General features: G+C 40.3%; 1 non-coding gene across 1 annotated transcript; it reads left to right on the plus strand.

Annotated features, from left to right (window-relative positions):
• The first annotated feature begins 910 nt into the window (after positions 1 to 910).
• Positions 911 to 1,017, plus strand: LOC141716456 (small nucleolar RNA R71). Its single transcript, XR_012573166.1, has one exon. It is a non-coding gene; the product is annotated as a small nucleolar RNA R71 (small nucleolar RNA).
• The last annotated feature ends 4,564 nt before the right edge of the window (positions 1,018 to 5,581 follow it).

Consider the following 5,581-nt stretch of genomic DNA (forward strand, 5'->3'; position numbering starts at 1 on the left):
GGATAGATCTGTTTCTCCCCTGTATGACCATCAGGTGGAGTGTGCTCAACAGTAGTATTCCTTGGTTCCACTTTTTCATCCTGTTTTTCTACTTCTTTCTTAGCCCCAGCTTCTTTAGTCAACACTTGAGTTTGTTCGGGATTCACAACCTTTCCAGACCTTAAAGTGATTGCCTTTACCCGCTCCTTAGCTTCCCTCTTTCCCGACACTTCAGTGTCACCAGGTAGTGTACCAGGCTGACGATTTATCAAGGCATTGGCAATTTTCCCAATTTGATTTTCCAAGGTCTTTATAGAAATAGCTTGACTCTTGCACATAAGCTTCAAATTCTCTAATTCATATTTTTCATTGGCTTCTTGCAGCTGGAGTTGCTGCCTAGGTGCATACTGTGGTTGCTGAAAACCAGGGGTTGTATTGCTTAGCTGGATATTGCTGATAAGGCTATTAAACTGCATTCTGAGCATTGCTCCAACTGAAATTAGGATGATTGCGGTTGTTAGGATGATAGGTGGTTGGCACTGGATGCTGTGATTGCTGGAAGTTGCTCACAAACTGAGCTGATTTACTAGAAATTGCACACTGATCAGTCTCATGGGCACCAGCACAAAGCTCGCAGACACTAACGATTTGATTAACTCCATAATTAGCCAAAGTATACACCTTCAACATCAAAGCCTTAAGTTAGGCAGCGATAGCAGTTGCTGCATCCAACTCCAAAATTCATGTGACTTTTCCTTGAGTCAGTCTCTGGGAAGGATTCTGGTACTCATTACCAGCCATCAGTTCAATAAGTTCATAAGCTTCATCGTAGCTCTTAGCCCACAAGGCTCCTCCTGATGCTACATCAAGCATGGGTCTAGAGATAGCACCCAATCCATTGTAGAAATAGTTGATAATCATCCAATCAGGAATGCCATGGTGTGGGCACTTCCTTAGCATCTCCTTATATCGATCCCAAGCCTCACACAGAGATTCTCCTGTTTGCTGAGCAAACTGGGTAAGAGCATTCTTGATTGCAACAGTCTTCGCCATGGGGAAGAATTTAATGAGAAACTTTTGTGCAAGATCCTCCCAAGTGGTGATAGATCCTGCTGGCAGAGAGTGTAGCCATCACTTAGCCTTGTCCCTCAGAGAGAATGGGAAGAGGCGTAGCTTGATAGCATCTTCAGTCACATCATTAAACTTGAAAGTGTTGCAGATCTCGATGAAATCCCTGATGTGCATGTTGGGGTCTTCAGTAGGAGAACCCCCAAACTAAACTGAGTTCTGTATCATCTGAATCGTGCTTGACTTAATCTCAAAAGTGTTAGCCCTGATGGCTGGTCTGGTGATGCTTGACTGAATGTCATAAATCTTAGGGTGAGAATAGTCCATCAAAGCCTTTGGATTTTCTGCTTGATCTCCCATCGCTACTACAACTGGTTCTTCAACTTTTTCTTCTTCTTCTACCTTCTTTTCTTCCTCAATAAATTCCCTTCGAACTACCAGGATCTTTTCTTTTCTTCTCTTCTTTTCTTCCAGGATCTTTAAGCTTTGGAGGCAACTTCTGTTGCAGCACAACACTGCATTCCTCCGTAAGAGCAACGGTCTCTATGTCATCGAGCTTCACTTTTCAAGAGAGAATACCTTTCATAAACCTCGCATAGCCAGGCATCTGTTCAATAGCTTCAGCGAAAGGTATGTTGATATGAAGTTTCTTGAACACCTCCAGAAACTTAGCAAATTGCTTATCCAACTTCTGCTTCTGCAGCCTTTTAGGAAAATGAGGTGGATGATAGACCTGTTTCTCCCCTGTATTACCCTCAGGAGGAGTGTGTTCCACAGTTTTCTTCCTTGATTCCACTTCTGCTTCCTTCTACACATCTTCTTCAGCCAAAACTTCAGATTCTGGAACTTGAGATTTTGTAGGGCTTGCAACCTTCCCAGACCTCAATGTAATTGCCTTAGCATGCTCTTTAGCTTCCCTCTTGCCTGGAACTTCTATATCACTAGAAAGCGTTCCTGGTAGTCGATTCAATAAGGCGTTCACAATTTGTCCTATCTGATTCTCCAGAGTCTTGATAGAAACAGCCTCGCTTTGGCGTATAAGAGCCTGGTTTTTGCACATAAGCCTCAACTCCTCCAATTCAGATTTTTCATTCGAAGATTGACCTGCATCATGAGTTTGTTGTTAATGTTGGAGTTATTGTCTTGGTGTAAATTATTACTGAAAACCAGGAGGGTTGAATTGATTGGATCCAAACTGCTGATAAGGCTCTTGTACCGCATTCTAATTGTTGCTCCAGCTGAAGTTAGCATGATTCCGGTTGTCAGGATGATAAGTGTTTGGAAAGCGTTCACAAGTAGTATAAGATATAAATCATATTCGTTCCCACAGAGAATGGTTTAGGTTAAGTTCAATTTATGCACCTATGCAACAATGTATGGTTATCGCTTAATGCTAAGATAAAAAACAAATTGGGTTTTGATTAAACTAAGAGATTATACTAAATAACATTAACTAAGAGAATTGAGGTTGAATTACTATATATGATAAACATGGGATCCTAACTTCATTAAATACTTCATTTAATAGCCTTTTTGTTCTTAACCTTAGCATATAATGGTGATGACATTAATCAGATAACACGAAACTAGTAAACGCCAACTTTCGTTGTACGAATACCCTACTACCAAGCATCCGCAAAAGAGATAAAAGTTGAATAGACACCAATTTTGCTTAGTCCTTATATATCTATAAGAATTGAAAACATAACGGTTTAATGCGCAAGTTATCTATCGTGATTACATAGGGCAATTAAGATGGTTAAAATTACCTACTAATCATGCATAACAAATACATGAACCTATGCTAGCATGGCAAGTTCTAAACCTCTATAGTCATTGTCGCTTCAATAGAGATTAAGACGCTATCTTATATGTTAGCTACACACATAAGACGAATAAGCACAACCAATACTAGGTTATCATACAATCACCACACACTAAGGTATCAAAAAAAATTAACTAAAGAAATCCATAATTAAATATGCTAGAACCCCACGATAATGATTAGTTCATAATCGAACTCATCGTCACCATGGGTTCCAATGAAAGCATGATAATAAACAATATAAGAGTGATAGGGTTCAAAGACAAATCAAAAACAAGCATCCAAGTATCAACTATATTGAAGAAAATAAGAGTCTTCTTCTCCGTAGCCTTCTTGTGCTCTCTAGGTCTTCTTATTGCTCTCCCAGGCCTCCTTGTTGTTAAAAACATCTTTTTATGGGTATATATAGGCTCAAGATGACCAGGACTCTCAAAATCTTCAATTTTGACTAAAATCAGGATTCTGGGGCAGAAACCGGGCGCGGGCGCGGTGTTTTCGGGCGCGGCCGCACTGAAATAGTGTTTCAGCGGCGCGGGCGCGCTGCCTTCTGGCGTGGCCGCGCTGACATTCGGGAATTTTTCTAACAAATCTTCTTTTGGCTATATCTTGAGTTCTGCTCGTCGGAATTAGGAGATTCAACTTCCCACGCGAAGCTAACGAGATTCTCTACAAATAAAGAATGGCCTAGGATTCCAATTCTGATCTCTTTTCAGCATATTTCCTTGAAAATATCCTTTCTTCATTTAACTTATGCTTGAAATGTAATAACGCAAAAATACATCAAAAATACCAACAACTTGAGTCCAAAACACCAACTTAAGCTTGTAATGAAGAGTTCCAAGTAGATATAAAATCCACTTATCAATCACCATAATAATGCTTCAACCTTTGACCATTTATCTTGAATGTTTGGCCCGGATCATTCCCAAAAATTTCTACCGCTCCATGTTGAAACAAAGTTTTGATTATAAAGGGCCCTGACCATCTTGCCTTCAACTTTCCAGGAAAAAGATGGAGACGAGAGTTGAACAAAAGAACTTGTTGCCCCGGCACAAATGACTTGAGCACTAGACCTCGATCGTGCCACCTTTTGACTTTTTCCTTATACATTTGTTGTTCTCATAAGCTTGAAATCGAAACTCATTGAGTTTATTCAATTGAAGCATCCTCTTCTTTCCAGCCGCATCCAAGTTAAGATTCAATTTCTTCAAAGCCCAATAAGCCTTATGCTCGAGCTCCACAGGCAAATGACACCCCTTACCGTAAATCAACAGAAACGGCGACATTCCCAATGGAGTTTTATATGCTGTTCTATACGCCCAAACAGCTTCATCAAGCTTCAAAGACCAATCTTTCCTCGATGGACACACCACTTTCTCTAAAATACGCTTGATCTCTCTGTTAGACACCTCAGCTTGACCATTTTTCTGAGGATGATAAGCTATAGCAATGCGATGATTCATGTTATACCTTTTCATCATAGTAGTGAACTTGCGATTGCAAAAATGCGACCCCTCATCACTGATTATGACTCTTGGAGTTCCAAACCTTTTGAATATCTGCTTGTGAAGAAAATTAAGTACCACTTTCGCATCGTTCGTTGGCAACGCCTTAACTTCAACCCATTTCGACACGTAATCAACCACCAACAAGATATACTGATTGTTACAAGATGAGACAAATGGCCCCATGAAGTTAATTCCCCAAACATCGAAGACCTCAACCTCGAGAAGCAAATTAAGAGACATCTCATCCCTTTTGGATATATTACCCATACGTTGACATAGATCACATTTCAAAATGAGCTGATGAGCATCTTTAAACAAGGTTGGCCAAAAGAAACCAGCTTGAAGAACACGAGCCGTTGTCTGTTCTCCACCATAATGTCCTCCATAAGCCGTTGAGTGGCAATCTAGCAAGATCCCCCCCCCTTCGCTGTAAGGAACATATCTCCTGATGATTTGGTCAGCTCCGTGTCGAAAGAGAAATGGCTCATCCCACATATACCACTTTACTTCATGTAGAAACTTCTTTCGTTGAGCAGAAGATAAATCGGGAGGCATGATATTACTCACAAGGTAGTTCACAATGTCTGCGAACCACGGTTCTTCTTCTTGCACTCCAAATAGGTGCTCGTCGGGAAAAGATTCATTTATCATGGTCTTATCCAATGAAGTAGCATTAGGATTCTCTAAACGCGAGAGATGATCAGCGACTTGATTTTTCGTTCCCTTTCTGTCCTTGATCTCTAGTTCAAATTCTTGGAGCAAAAGAACCCATCTAATTAATTTAGGTTTCGAGTCCTTCTTTGAGACGAGATATCGAATTACAGCGTGATCAGTGAAACCCGTCACCTTAGTCCCAAGTAGATAAGATCGAAATTTCTCAAAACCATAGACAATAGCCAAAAGTTCTTTCTCTATAGTAGTATAATTCAGTTGAGCACCATTTAGGGTCTTACTAGCGTAGTAGACCACATAAAATATGTTGTTCTTCTTCTACCCAAGAACTACTCCAATTGCATAGTCACTTGCATCGCACATCATCTCAAAAGGTTCATTCCAATCTGGTGCAGTTATGACCGGTGTCATGATTAAACTCTTCTTTAATGTCTCAAAAGCTATGTGGCACTCGTCATTAAGCTTGAAAGGAACATCTTTCTCTAGAAGACTACACAATGGCTTCGAAATCTTAGAGAAGTCTTTGATG

The sequence above is a fragment of the Apium graveolens genome, chromosome 3 (assembly GCF_009905375.1).
Source record: "Apium graveolens cultivar Ventura chromosome 3, ASM990537v1, whole genome shotgun sequence".
NCBI classification, from domain to species: domain Eukaryota; kingdom Viridiplantae; phylum Streptophyta; class Magnoliopsida; order Apiales; family Apiaceae; genus Apium; species Apium graveolens.